Source organism: Trachemys scripta, chromosome 1 (genome assembly GCF_013100865.1).
Source record: "Trachemys scripta elegans isolate TJP31775 chromosome 1, CAS_Tse_1.0, whole genome shotgun sequence".
Lineage (NCBI taxonomy): Eukaryota > Metazoa > Chordata > Testudines > Emydidae > Trachemys > Trachemys scripta.
Window position 1 is genome coordinate 45,322,893 of NC_048298.1, and position 14,899 is coordinate 45,337,791.

Here is a 14,899-nt window from a genome sequence, read left to right on the forward strand (position 1 = left end):
ATTATTTATCATATATCAACAGAATTGTGCATAGTACTAACAATGGAAGTTAAACATGTTTTCGGCCAATCCAGCTTAAAAAATGCTTGACCCAAAGTTGAAATTAGATAAAGCCTTAATACTAATTTAATACTACCATGGCTTAAGAATCCATATCTTATAACAAATTGAATGACACCTTGTATAAGGAAGAGGCTCAGACATTATTTTAGTGGGTGCTAAGTTGTGACTGAAGTGGACTGATTTGATGAATTGGTCCTTTAGGAAGATCAGAGATTGTCAGAATGCTGGCCAAATTCTGCTGTGTGTAGTACCAACTGTCTGCCAGCCAACTGAACTTGATAAATAAATAACATCCTTTATTCTGCTTGCCATATGATTCCACATCTCTTAGGAACTTCAGTGCAAATTAATTTCTCTGTTTTATTGCTAGTTAGAAAATGAACCAATTAAAGAAGTGTCATTTTTTTAATGTTAAAGTGATACTCTAAAAATTGTAGTATTAAGGGATCTGGGCCCTCACTGTGGTTGTTTTGTGCTGGAGCATGGTAGGCTCTCTATCTGGCCTAAAGCTAGGGTAGCTAAATTATTGCCAGCCCTTTTTAGCTCCATTGCTCCCCAAAGTAAAGGGTGTGAGAGGTGCATCCAGGGCTGGCTCCAGCTTTTTTGCCGCCCCAAGCGGCGAAGAAAAAAAACAAAACAAAACAAAACTCTGATTGAGCTGCCGCCGAAGTGCTGACGAAGAGAAAGAGAGGGAGTGAAGGACTTGCCGCCGAATTGCTGCCGAAGAGCTGGAGGTGCCGCCCCAAGAACGGACGGACTGCCGCCCCTTTCTATTGGCCACCCCAGGCACCTGTTTTCTTCGCTGGTACCTGGAGCCGACCTTGGGTGCATCCTTGAGTTCCACTGATCCCCATCTGCTGAAAGGGTTTCTTGGGGGGCGATGGAAGCCAAGTGTAAGATAGAGCATCTCTGAAGATGCTCAAATGTGTACCATAACTGAACTGGCCCACTGCCAGCTCCAGGGCTGGGGGATGTAAAGATGATGTCCACCCAATCTTTGCATCCCCCTGCCCTCTAGTCCTGCTCTGAGTTAAGTTTATCTGGAGCCAAGGCTCAAACTCCAATTGATGGAGAGGCTGTCAGGAGTTCTACAAGAAGGTACTGTACTAGTAATTTGTAATAGATTAAATGTATGATACAACGTACAAGGTACTAAGGCACTGATGCCAATTATACACTTGTTGGTAAATCAAACTAAGTTAATTATAAATAAACATCAGAAATTTGCAGATGAATGTTAACACTTTTCTCCATAGGGGCCTAAGAAGAGAAATACTAATGAGATGATATGAAGTTAGCCCACAAGCTCAAACTTAAAATGGGAAAACACAGTAAAAACTATAAACCACATCTGAAAAATCTGAGGAAATGAATTAATCCTCCTTTGAAGATATAATTAAAGAAACTGGAAAGAGCCAACTGATTATAATCTCCCAAATCAGCAATACAAGCAAAAATATACCAGTCTATAAGCAAAATGGTGGAAGAGTATGAAAAAGTGGAACATGTGGAACAGGGAATTAACTCCGATCAGGAAGAGGCTGCTAATAGACAAATAGAAGTGCCAAGCTCACAGGATGAAATTCATCCCTGTGCAGAGGGCCAAGTATAAATTACCTAAACTGTATTTGAGGATTAAGTAGGGTGACCAGATGTCCCGATTTTATAGAGACAGTCCCAATATATATATTTTTTTTATATGGGCTCCTATTACCTCCCCACCTCTGTCCTGATTTTTCAAACTTGCTATCTGGTCACCCTAGGATTAAGTGGGAGTGAAGTGGTAAATTGGCACTGTTCTGCCCCCCTGCACTGCACTGTCCTTGCTGTGGCTGGAGGATTATACAGAAGGTGAAGAGGACAGTGTTTTGTTTATTGATATTTGTACAACTGTGATCACATGAACTTTTGGTTAGAGAGTCACAATCACAGATACAGGTATTTAATGAGCTCACTGGATTTATGAGGGGTAATCCATAGAGGGTAATAAACTCTGAGCTATTGTAGTAAAACTCCTACAGTTTCAACATCAGGAGTTGATCCTGAGGAAAACAAGAACAAAACTGGGCAGATTGCATGAATCTCCTTCTTGTTTGATTATTGACTACATTTTTCCAAATTGAGCAAGAGGCCTTGGTTTATCTGGATAAGTGGGGGTCTTGATGTATAGAAGAGTTCTCAATACACTGATGCTCGTCAGAAGAAAAAATAATTTCAGGTGCAATTTCAGATAATCAGAGTTTACAGTTTAGGATTCAGATTAGATTCTACTGGACTTGTTTCTTATCCTCTTGCGATTTTTAACTGCTTCTACCAGTTACAGACAGTGTAAAATGTATATAATGAAATTCAGTATTGGGATTTTTCAAAAGTAATATTTACAGTGAGTACTTTTAAAATATTTTATAAAATTGATGGAAAGGTTAGAACTGCACATGATTTTTCATTATTACACCTGATAGCTACAGCACATTAGAAAGAAAGACACTTCTAAAATTGTATAAATTAATATTAGAATAGATTCCAACAAAGGTGGATAGAAATTTTAATACAAAAAGAGATTCCATTTTTCAGTGTTTGAAATATATAACCAAGACTGACACTGTATTCTGATTGTGGGTAAACCTCAGAAGGATTTAGTTGCAGTTGTCAAATTTGGAATGTATGTCGCTTATTTTGATACTAATAACTTTTTAAAGTTTAAGTTTGAAAAGTGCACAGTAATTTGCAAATATCATTATTCTGGGCAAGACTTTAATTTGTGCAGAATAGGAACAAAAACTTTATCTAACCTTGTCCTAGCAATGATGGACATGGATATAGAATGAAGCAGCATTGTGATGAAAAACAGATCAATCCTTCCACTATACAAAAGAATGAGGGCACTGAGAGTCCAGACCGAGAGCTTTTACGCATGTGGTCCTAAGGTGGCTTTCTGCAGTGTTTAGTCTAGTTGTATTCATGTTCCACAGAAAGTTTATTTTATTTGTGATTTTCTTGTTATTTTTAATAGATTTCGCTTTACTTAAAATAGCCTGGATTGGTTTAAGTGGCTGTTAGTGGGGAATTAATACTACAGCACACTCCAGAGATAAGGAAACTCACTTCAGAAGAGGTAGAATGAGGACTGAAGTAACAGTCAGTATGTAGTCAAGTGTGAAAGGAGTTATAATTTATAATTCCTGCCCTGTAAGGCGCTACAGGGAAGTGGCTAATGTGAATAAAGGCACGGCTACAGCCTAAAAACCTGAATGATGTAAGTTGCAGTTATAATTCTCCTCAGCCACCTGAATCAGAAACCTTTTATGTTTTTCCTGTCTGCCACAAAGAAAATATAACCAGTAAAATGCGAGGGCCAGAAGCTGTCTCCCTAACTCAAAACTGGTTATTTCACAGAACATAAGAATGGCCATAGTGGGTCAGACCAAAGGTCCATCCAGCCCAGTATCCTGTCTACCGACAGTGACCAATGCCAGGTGTCCCAGAGGGAGTGAACCTAACAGATAATGATCAACTGATCTCTCTCCTGCCATCCATCTCCATCCTCTGACAGACAGAGGCTAGGGACACCATTCCTTACCCATCCTGGCTAATAGCCATTAATGGACTTAACCTCCATGAATTTATCTAGTTCTCTTTTAAATCCTGTTATAGTCCTAGCCTTCACAACCTCCTCAGGCAAGGAATTCCACAGGTTCACTGTGTGGTGTGAAAAAGAACTTCCTTTTATTTGTTTTAAACCTGCTGCCCATTAATTTCATTTGGTGGCCCTAGTTCTTATAATATGGGAACAAGTAAATAACTTTTCCTTATTCAATTTCTCCACACCATTCATGATTTTATATACCTCTATCCTAGACCCCCTTAGTCTCCTCTTTTCCAAGCTGAAAAGTCCTAGCCTCTTTAATCTCTCCTTATATGGGACCCGCTCCAAACCCCTAATCATTTTAGTTGCCCTTCTCTGAACCTTTTCTAATGCCAGTATATCTTTTTTGAGATGAGGAGACCACATCTGTATGCAGTATTCAAGATGTGGGCATACCATGGATTTATATAAGGGCAATAAGATATTCTCCATCTTATTCTCTATCCTTTTTTAATGATTCCTAACATCCTGTTTGCTTTTTTGACCGCCGCTGCACACTGTATGGATGTCTTCAGAGAACTATCCACGATGACTACAAGATCTCTTTCCTGACTAGTTGTAGCTAAATTAGCCCCCATCATATTGTATGTATAGTTGGGGTTATTTTTTCCAATGTGCATTACTTTACATTTATCCACATTAAATTTCATTTGCCATTTTGTTGCCCAATCACTTAGTTTTGTGAGATCTTTTTGAAGTTCTTCACAGTCTGCTTTGGTCTTAACTATCTTCAGCAGTTTAGTATCATCTGCAAACTTTGCCACCTCACTGTTTACTTCTTTCTCCAGATCATTTATGAATAAGTTGAACAGGATTGGTCCTAGGACTGATCCTTGGGGAACACCACACCCTCTCCATTCTGAAAATTTACCATTTCTTCCTACCCTTTGTTCCCTGTCTTTTAACCAGCCCTTCCCTCTTATCCCATGACAACTTAATTTACGTAAGAGCCTTTGGTGAGGGACCTTGTCAAAAGCTTTCTGGAAATCTAAGTACACTATGTCCACTGGATCCCCCTTGTCCACATGTTTGTTGACCCCTTCAAAGAACTCTAATAGATTAGTAAGACATGATTTCCCTTTACAGAAACCATGTTGACTTTTGCCCAACAATTTATGTTCTTCTATGTGTCTGACAATTTTATTCTTTACTATTGTTTCAACTAATTTGCCCAGTACTGATGTTAGACTTACCGGTCTGTAATTGCGGGATCACCACTAGAGCCCTTTTTAAATATTGGCGTTACATTAGCTATCTTCCAGTCATTGGGTACAGAAGGTGATTTAAAGGACAGGTTACAAACCATAGTTAATAGTTCTGCAATTTCACATTTGAGTTCTTTCAGAACTCTTGGGTGAATGCCATCTGGGCCCGGTGACTTGTTACTGGTAAGTTTATCAATTAATTCCAAAACCTCCTCTAGTGACACTTCAATCTGTGACAATTCCTCAGATTTGTCACCTACAAAGGACGGCTCAGATTTGGGAATCTCCCTAATATTCTCAGCCATGAAGACTGAAGCAAAGAATTCATTTAGTTTCTCTGCAATGACTTTATCATCTTTAAGTGGGGATCCTGTATCTCGATTGTCCAGGGGCCCCACTGGTTGTTTAGCAGGCTTCCTGCTTCTGATGTCCTTAAAAAACATTTTGTTATTACCTTTTGAGTTTTTGGCTAGCTGTTCTTCAAACTCCTTTTTGGCTTTTCTTAATACATTTTTACACTTAATTTGGCAGTGTTTATGCTCCTTTCTATTTACCTCACTACGATTTGAGTTCCACTTTTTAAAAGATGCCTTTTTATCTCTCACTGCTTCTTTTACATGGTTAAGCCACGGTGGCTCTTACATGGTGATACTACTCAACTGGAGTAAGGATGCAGAATCTGGCCCTAAGTAAATAATGATGTAAAGCTCACACAGAGCATGTTACAAACATGCCCTTCTGAAGAATTAAGAGTGATCACCCCGTTCCCCGAGACTGAATAATGGTTATTAGACTAGCTGTCTCTTTGTTAGGGAACAAAATGAAAAGCTGCAGCCAATTATAGATGTTCTACGTCCAGTAACATTCTCCTTGTTGTGGTTCACTTTACTTCTTGCTGACATCAACCATTGATTTTTTTTTTAATTAGGTTCTGTCGCAGTGAGAAAACCTTGCATCATACAGCAACACAGTAAAGGGGGCTGTCTGGACTACTAGACCTACAAATTGACAGTGTTAACACAGATTCCATCAAGGAAAGGTCTTAGGTGAAGAAGTGCAAAACAGTTATCATGAAATCAATTTAAGCAGCAGCTACAAAAATAAAAACCTGTACAATTAGCCACTCAGCTTACCCCAAGATTCACTGCAAACAAACCAGAAAACATGTTTTGCTAGATAATGTGTTCACCTGTTATGTGAGTCTCACAGTAAGTTGCAAGTTATTGCTTTTTTATTTAAAATTCTTTTCAGTCATAATAAGAATGCCAGAAAGTAAAACCACCTTGATGGAAACATTATTAAGATAGGTCAGCAATTAAAGTATGCCTTTAATTAACAGCTTGGAATAGAAACCTTGCTATCGGTTGAAACACAATACTGCTAGATGCTCACTAGCAAGGCCAGCCCTAGGTGTTTTGCCAGCCAGGGTGGAAAACATTTTCGGCGCCCCACCCTCTCAGCGGCCAAGCAATACAAACAAACAGACAACCAATCACCAGAGAAGACAGAAAAAGAAAAGGCCAAGCAGCACAGCAGTGTGGCACCTCCCCAGAAGCTCATGTCCAGAACAATCTCCCTGTTCACCCACCCCTAAAACCAAACCTGCTCACTAAAGGCCAAATTCCGTATTGCCCCGAGGGGCAATAAGGAGGTCCTGTTCCCTCCTCCCCCACACCAACTACATGGTGTGAGCAGCTCCCAAAGGGCAGTGGGCTGAAGACCATAAAAGGATGTAATATTGGCCAAGTTCCCTCTGTACAGCATGGTCACAGACAGGGCCGGCTCCAGGGTTTTTGCCGCCCCAAGTGGCACAATAAATAAATAAATAAATAAATAAATAAATAAAAGCCGCAATCGCACTCTGCGGTGGCAATTCGGCGGGAGGTCCTTCGCTCCGAGCAGGAGTGAGGGACCGTCTACCGAATTGCCACCGAATAGCTGGACGTGCCGCCCCTCTCCGGAGTGGCCACTCCAAGCACCTGCTTGGCAAGCTGGTGCCTGGAGCCGGCCCTGGTCACAGAGGCAGAACACTCCCCTACCCCAGCCAGTATGGCTCCATGTTGCTTACATGCTTATTCTGGGCTGTGACTAACAGACACAGGTCTAGCCCTAAATCAATAGATTTATTTTCAGTGATATCACAGATCTTCATTTATCAAATTATCCAGTTTACTATTTTTCAACTCTCTTCCCTAATCTCCCTTTTAAAAGATTCATGCTATGACAAGTAAATGCTTCTTCTTTACTGGCAACCACTGCACAACCTCACCTCAGAGGCAAAAACAGAAGCACTGTTACCTCTTGTACCAAGTATTGACCAGACTCCAGTAAAACATGCATCAAGCTTTAACAAGGATTCTTCCCCTTATGTATCTCTATCAGCCAAAAAGCTCTTATTAAAGTCAATGCAGCTTATTAACCACTGGTCAGGGCAAGCTAACAATTTCTATGTAACACTCTCAGTTCTTTAGCACAACAGAATGGGTTGGATCCTCAGATGGTGTAAATGGGCCTGTTTATACCTGCAGAGGAACTGGCCCAATATGTCTATAAAAGCATCACTCTAAACTCAAATGTTAAGATGGGTCATTTTATGGTATAAACATATACATAATATAGTAACAGTGGCTAATTTGGGATTTTCTTTTGAATTTAAACTAGTCAAAAGCATCTTCTAGTGATGAAATTAGGATTGGATAATGTAATTAGTTCATGTTATATTTGATTTGGATGTTTGGGCACAAAAATATGTGCATGTATACAAAGTGAAATAGGTTTTCATTATTTCATGTTCATTAGCTATACTAATATATGTAAATATTAGCACTACCAGATAATTAATACTTATTTTAAAATATCTTAAATATGAAATTAGTATTTTAGGATAACAAACTGACAGAAGAATTCTGAAAAGAAATCTTAAATTACTGCATGTCTTCTCATTATTCCTTGGAGTCACATTTCCGGTCTGACCCCAAGCCATATTGCAGGGTGTAGGTTTAATGATTTCTGTGATGGATGTGCTAGGGTGTTGAGTCATAAAAAAATGCTTTTCTGTGCATGGAAATCCCCTCTTGATTTATTGGATAAAGAACAAGTTTTATCTCTACAAGGGTGGTTTATGGAAGGCGGACAGCCTTCCCTCAGAATGTTTCACTCATCAATTTTTCTATATTTAGATATAATTTTTGAATGTTCTCGAGGAATGCAGCCATAGATTTTGCGTCCAATTTTCTCCCTGTGATGATATTATTCCCATACATCAATTAGCAATGATACATTATTCATGCAGAAATCAGTTTTAAGTTACAGTATATGCCCTACATCTAGTCCTTGGGACTCAGGGGAACATGGAAGTGGATAAATGATCTTGTATATAACTTGGTGTTGACACATTTATTCTCCTAAGCCTTTATCTGCACTATCGATGTACATGTATATATATTTTATAATACACTATATGCCATTTTTATTTGTTGTTTATATGTATATGCTCCCAACAAAACAACAAACAAAAACACATTTAGAGCACTGTGTTAAATTAAGCATATTCATGAATGCTAAAATAATTTTAAGGTTTTGGCTTAAACTGAAAAAAATTGCAGTTAAATTCAAAGAAAACCTGAAATTCCATCCATCCCAGCTCCTAGTAATGCTGTTACTAGCAATGGTATCTGAAATGGTAGCATTCTGTCTTCTGTCACCTGTTAACTGCCCTGCCCTATTGGTACTGAGAAACCACCACTTTAAAGACCCCAATACTTAGGAGGGAGATTATGGGATGGATTAAATATGGAATTTCAGCTTCATTTCTCCATTTCCTGGCTATTGCCAAGTCCGATCATGTAACATTATATTTATGTATAGGGGTATTGTATTGTATTGTATGTGTGGCTCAAGGTTAACAATTACAATCTCAAACTATACAACAGAGGAATAAAGTCATTGGATTTGAGACCTCTGTAGAACTATCTTTGAACTTTCAGCCATTATGTCCTTTCTTAGCTAACCTGGAGGATTAAAAGGGCTGTTCAAACCTTTCAGAGTTTGATCTGTGTCCTTTTAAAAATATAATTACAATAATGCCATAGTCTAGACACTGTCTTGTGGTTCAGTACAAAAAATTCACACGTTTAAAGAATAAAAAGAAGTTTTAAAGGGATATATTGCAAAAAAACAGTGGAAGCCAAATTGTACCAGATGTATGTTTAATATTTTTGTAATCGCAGCTTCATACAAGAGTGACAAATGGAATAACAGAAAATAACTTATAACCATAGTCTTTTTTCCACCAATGATTAGTAAAATTACAAAGCATGAAAGCAGAGTCATTTATCACTATCCTCAATGTCCCTTCCTCCCAAAATTAGACTTTGCTTTATCCACAGCATACCAAGTACTTTCTAGAGAAAGTCAGTTAAATGATAGAGAAGAGAGGAAGATTTTAAAGTCAAATTTAAAAGAGAGGAAATAACGTACTGGCTCACAAAAGGCTAGGAAGTTCCAGAGACATGGAACAGCACAAATAAATAATCTTCACAATCTCCATTTGCGAAACGTTAAGAAAATGGACAGAGAGGAGTGCAAGAATGAAGATGTGCACAAGCTCTAGGAGACTGGGGATCATCGTAACAGAACCACCGTATATAGATAGCACAAAGAACTGTATCTGATATATCTATATATCCATCCAACTTGGTAGTAGATGCTACCAAGAAAACTCTTTAGAAATACAATCTTCTTTTGGACAAACATACATTTTCAACATGTGCATAAAGGGCAATCACTTGATGTAGCCACCTGGATAAAACAACTTTCAGCATACCTAACATTAAAGACACTAATGGTGGACCTACATAGCATTCAGTAAACTTTGTTACTTTTCTGAGTGTTGGAGAGTAGAATCTGCACTATTTTAGGCAGCTTCAGTTACATGATAAGTACTATCTTATAATTTTTTATATTACTAGAAATCTGTGATCTTAACATTAAAATCAGCATTTACCATCTGCCATATCACAGTATTTTCCTCTACTTAAAATAGGAATGAATTAGATATCATAGATACCACTTTGCAATAGATGCTGGCAAATGCTGTGGTTTTTATGGCAATCACTGTACCTGGAATTCATAGATTCATAGAGTGAAATTCTGATCTCAATGAAATCAATGTAGTTTTGACCATCTAGTCTGACCTAATTATGATCATCTAGTTATGGCCATTTAATCTGACATCCTGAATAACATGGGTCAAAGAATTTCACTCACAAGTTCCTGCCTCAGCCCAAAACCGTATGGGAGAGGCAGGCAGTGGCTACACTTGCAAGCAGCAATTAAGGTTATGTTCTTAAGTTGATAGGGATCATACTGGCTTTATCAATAACTACAACTCTATTTGCTCCCCTTGATGCTACAAGATACGGAACACTCCAATGGCAGCTGAGAGTGCTCAACACTTCTATGTATTGAGCCTTTAATTGTAAAAAAAAGGGGAATTCAAAGGCTAACAAATGCAGCTCAGTTCTATCAGCAAAAGTGTGTGACACCAGTGCTGAGGGTACACCAGCAGAAACACTCACACAAACACGTCTAATGTCAGCGATCAAAGAAAATACCCCTCCCAACCTTTCCATAGCATTAAATACTCCGGGATATGGCATGGTGCCACTTCAAAGCCTTCAGTTGACATAACCTTTAAAACTACCTTAATTATGTAGGGCAGCCTAAGTGTCTAAAATGGCTAATCACACACATTTGACAACTATGCACCTCTCTAAGAACTTAAGCCACTTTAAATCCTTAAGGCTGATTGCTACCTACAGACATGCATTGAAAAATGCATACTTAATACTGTAAGTGCACACTTACACTCACACACACACACACACACACTTACACTCACACACACACACACACACACACACACACACATGCTGCATCTTTCCAGAAGTGAATGAAATTACCGTGACCAAGATTTTCAAAACTAGGTACCTGAAGTTAGGCTCCTGAGACAATATGTGAGACAAAACTGCTGAACTCCCAGCTGCTAGGTGGTCCCCAAGTGAAAAAAAGCTCATATAATTATTTTAGAACCTTAAAAATAATGTTGGTTTGGGTTCATTTCCAGATTTAGGTGACGGTTCAGAGGAAATCTTATTTTTAACCCAAACCATCCCTACTGGTGTCCACTCAACACACTTTCTCATACAACAACATTCATATTATCATATTCAGTCTATTTTGAAGCAGCAGGTCCAAAGTCGAAATTAAATTAGAAAATATCACTGTAGTGGGATGCACCAGCCTCTTAAGGCTAATAAAGATAATTTCCAGGGCCAGCACCTTCCCATTTCAATGTTTCTGTAAGAAGTAAGTAGGCAGTGGCCTCAGAACTCAACAGTCGCTGAGGTGGCAGAAGAGATCTCCGGAGGTCTTTTGGGGTTTGTGAGGAAGTCCCATTCAGGACATGAGATCAGAACTCCAAGTGCAGAGGGTTCTGGATCTCCCTCTTCCCTCAGCACTCATGGATTTGTATTTCCAAGTGCTGCAAGAAGTTCAGAGCTTGGCAAGGGATGCTAGGAAGGGATTTAAGAAGCTCCTTTCTGTCACAAAAGGGAGACATTTTCAGGAAGCTAAAAGAGCTGCGAAACCATGGCCTTTGTTTCCTCTGATGTACTCTTTTAATTTTGGGGGAGGAGAAAGGGGGAAGAACTGTGTAGCAGAAATCCCTGTGGAGGAGCCATGCCCCATTACTTGCATTAAAGCCATAAAGCAAAACCTCTGGGGAGGGTCAGTGCTGACACCAGAAGGAATGGAACAGAAATGTTCTGTTGGGGAGGTTTGGTTTTGTTTTATCTCTTAGAGGGGACTCAATGTACGGCCCTTGGTTCATTTGGGCCTGTCACTTTGTTTGCTTCAGCCTACCAGTCACTGGCATGACTTCTATATTATTCCCCCTCCTTAAAGCTGTTGTTTACTTTAATGATCATAAATTATCCTCCAGTGAAAGCTTTTACCAAGGTCCAAATATTCTCCAGCTCAATCCTAGAATGCTTGAATTGATTTAGCAAAATTAGCCCATTCACTTTCCTACACGGTATGTCCTAAAATTTCATAAATTTTTAATGAATTTCAGTGACCCACTCAAAGGAGATGATACACCTCATTATATTGATCCACCTTTCTAAGTCAATAATGCTGGTGATCACTACTCCCATATCCATCACCCAGTATATAACTGCCTTGCCCACCCCACCGAAGTGTTCTGATTACAGACAAGGCTGCAGTCCAAAACCGGTGTATTCATTTCAGGGCAAGAGACTAAGCAAAAGAAAGAAAGTGCTTCCATGCAAAGTGGTTGACATGAAAAGATGTCCTGAATTGTCCAACATGTGTGTTTCTGCACTAGCCTTTCTACGAGTTTTTAAAAGTCTTTCTAGGCATGGCCACAGCCTGGGACACTGAACAGGATCAGACATAATCATCTCTGTGCTTGCCAAACCAAACTAAATCTCTCAGAACACTTAAATCTTCTTTACTCAAGCAGCACAACAAATAATACTAAGGTTTCAAACTGTGGCCTTCATTATGGCTGGTAAGATCTCTCATCCACTCTATACATATTGGGTCATATTCTACACAGATTGGAATACACTTGGAGTAGCTCAATTGACTGCAATGGAGTTATTCCATATGTACACTGGCCTATGTGAGATCAAAATTGAGCACATTGTGTCTAGAAAAATGACAGGCTTCTGGTTTCTGTATCAGAATCATAATAAATCATTAATTATTGGCAGATGTCTAAATAAAAGCAACACCTGCATACACTTCTTCCATACAAATTATGTGTTACTTGGTAATGCTGATAAAGTCAACTCAGCTATGTGTACCAGATTAAAGCAGCATATCATCACCGAAAAAAATAATTGAAGCTCGTCAGTTTAGTCTGTGACACAATAGTATTACCAGATTAATCAGATCATAAGCGGAGAGGATGATATAGTCCATAACAACAATCAAATAACTTCTTCATATGTATAAAACTGAAACATCTTAAATTCAATATTATGTAACATATTCTTTCCACTCTCAATGACCAAATATATAAACCCCAAATCCTATTTAAATCAATAACCATTCATTTTCTGGGTGTATTCCAGAAAGGTCACTCAAACAGAACCTCAGTCTTCTGTTGTGCATAGTATTCAAGTAACACAGTGTAATACACCAGTAATATTATCAAGATGGCCCTCATATGTGTAAGAAATTTAACAGCCAATACCCTTTTATTTTCTCAAAATGGCAAAGACTCACTACGTCCCAGTCATGTTTTCCAGATGGCATCATGCACCTCTTAAAACTTTATCTCCTTCGTGTTCCATGTCTTAAGAAATCTGTTTTCAGTTATTCCAGCACAAACAGGGCCTTCAGCCTCTCTCCCATGACAATGACTTTCTGCAATCCCCAGACAACATATTCTTAATATTCTATTCCTTTAGGGTGAATAATTCCACCCACCACCCTCATCAATCACATATACACCATCAATAACATATTAAAGTTCTTAGAACTCCTTCATAAAAATATTGTTCATGTCTCCCATGAAAAAATGACAAGGCTCATTCATCCTCTTAAAAAACAAAGGGCTAGACCCTCTGCTCTAACATAGGTGGAGCAAAGCAGCTGTAAATCTGGCTTAAATGACTTTTGTGTAAAGGGGAACCCTCAGTGGCTCAGAACCACTCTCATTCTTGACCTCCATGTATCAGAGTCAAGACCTGGGGATGGCTGTTGCTTTACGGTGTGTCTCGTGACTGGCTCAATGCCCAAATTCTCCACAGTCAGGGAAGTGTAAAGGTGGCAAAACCTAGGTCTGAGGATCTAACCCAATGTCTGTAAGGGGAAAGTGCAATAAAAATTGGCCAGATTTGAAGTTTAGTTCTATCTCCATCCCTTCTTATTCTTCTAGTCCTTATCCTTTAGCATAAATTTCTTAGTGAGGAAAGGGTAATTTCAATATTTAAAATGTCTAACAGGTAGGACTTCAAGTCCAAGTCCTCCTGTCTTAGTGCTCTCTTGTGGTCCAGCTTAGATCTTATTTTATCAATATACAATTTATTCCACAAATATAACATTAGCCACAAAATATAATCCAAGTTAGTTACATATTGTTCTGTCTCTCACAGTAAATGCTTTCTCGTGGAAATGGATGATTGAGGAACTATCCCAGACTGAGGTGTCATTAGAGGAGGTTTTGGAACAAATTGGTAAATTAAACAGTAATAAGTCAACAGGACCAGATGGTATTCACAGAAGAGTTCTGAAGGAACTCAAATGTGAAACTGCAGAACTACTAACTGTGGTATGTAACCTATCATTTAAATCAGCTTCTGTACCAGATGGCTGGAGGACAGCTAAAGTGACGTCAATTTTTAAAAAAGGCTCCATAGGCAATCCCAGCAATTACAGGCTGGTAAGCCTAACTTCAGTACCAGGCAAATTGATTGAAACTATAGTACAGAACAGAATTATCAGACATATAGATGAACACGATTTGTTGGGGAAGAGTCAACATTGTTTTGATAAAGGGAAATCATGCCTCACCAATCTACTACAATTCTTTGAGGAGGTCAAAAAGCATGTGGACAAGGGTAGTCCAGTGGATACGATGTATTTAGATTTTCAGAAAGCCTTTGACAAGGTCCCTCACCAAAGACTCTTAAGCAAAATAAGCTGTCATGGGTAAGAGGGAAGGTCCTCTAATGGATCAATAACTGGTTAAAAGATAGGAATCAAAGGGTAGGAATAAATTATCAGTTTTCAGAATGGAGAGATGTAAATAGTGATGTCCCCCAGGGGTCTGTATTGGGACCAGTATTGCTCAACATAGTCATAAATGATCTTGAAAAAGGGGTAAACAGTGAGGTGGCAAAATTTGAAGATGATACAAAACTACTCAAGCTAGTTAAGTCCAAAGCAGACA

The 14,899-nt window shown here is 38.8% G+C and overlaps 1 protein-coding gene across 7 annotated transcripts in view; it reads right to left on the reverse strand.

Moving 5' to 3' along the window:
* The window catches only part of ST7 (suppression of tumorigenicity 7), a 221,206-nt gene that overhangs the window by 54,056 nt on the left and 152,251 nt on the right, over window positions 1-14,899 (reverse strand). The gene's annotated exons all lie outside the window — the stretch shown is intronic.